The 811-nt window shown below is 39.0% G+C and overlaps 1 protein-coding gene across 6 annotated transcripts in view; it reads right to left on the minus strand.

The window, feature by feature from the left end:
- LOC111657893 (uncharacterized) overlaps positions 1-811 on the minus strand; it is a 248,117-nt gene that overhangs the window by 15,818 nt on the left and 231,488 nt on the right. The window lies entirely within an intron of this gene.

Consider the following 811-nt stretch of genomic DNA (forward strand, 5'->3'; position numbering starts at 1 on the left):
CTTTAACAAATGTCGACTCAACGTCTCTGGTAAGTAGATCCAGTAGAACTCAGTAGAAAGCTCTTTTTATAAATGGTTATCAGTGTTGTACAGACTCTGCTGCTGAACTAGACTTGATGGAGTTTGGCTGCTCAGCTCTATAATATTTATATTTCTTTTCATTCTTCTCTTCAGCAGCTGTTGATCAGCCTGAAACTCAGAGACCAACTGAGAGACCAGAACCAGAGAGTCGGGGAAGGATCGGTCTCTACGCTGGACTGGGACTGACAGCAGCAGCAGCAGCAGCTCTACTGGTCAAACTCTGCTGTTCCTCAAGTCCTTGTTTCACTAAATCTCCTGATGAGACAGTAAACCTTTATTCAGAGGTGTAAGAGTGAAGTTCCTGTCCAGAATACACTTCTTCTTTCTTCATCACATGTATCGTGTATATATTTATATTGTAAATAAACTTTATTTATATATGAGAAGTTGTCATCACTCTATGTGTAAATCTTTGAATATCAGACCCAGAAGTTTCTCAAAGAAGCAAAGACTCCAACAGTTTGTCACCAACAACAGAAACAATGATGATAAACTTCATCAACACTAGTGTTTTTACACAGCACAATAATGAAGACAGACAATTCTAATAATGAAATATACAGAATATATGAGAAGACAGAAGATCAAACATGGACTTTGACCTAAAAGAGTGAATGTGACACATTAGACACATTAGTCAGGAGACACCGTCCAGAACATCAGAGCACACTACACCTGAATCACACGGGAAGGAGTCCACAAAGAAAACACAAGGAAAACAAAGGCAGTT

This window comes from Seriola lalandi, unplaced genomic scaffold (assembly GCF_002814215.2).
Source record: "Seriola lalandi dorsalis isolate HSWRI2012SDOR001 ecotype SW California unplaced genomic scaffold, Sedor1 jcf7180002054418, whole genome shotgun sequence".
Taxonomy (NCBI): Eukaryota; Metazoa; Chordata; class Actinopteri; order Carangiformes; family Carangidae; genus Seriola; species Seriola lalandi.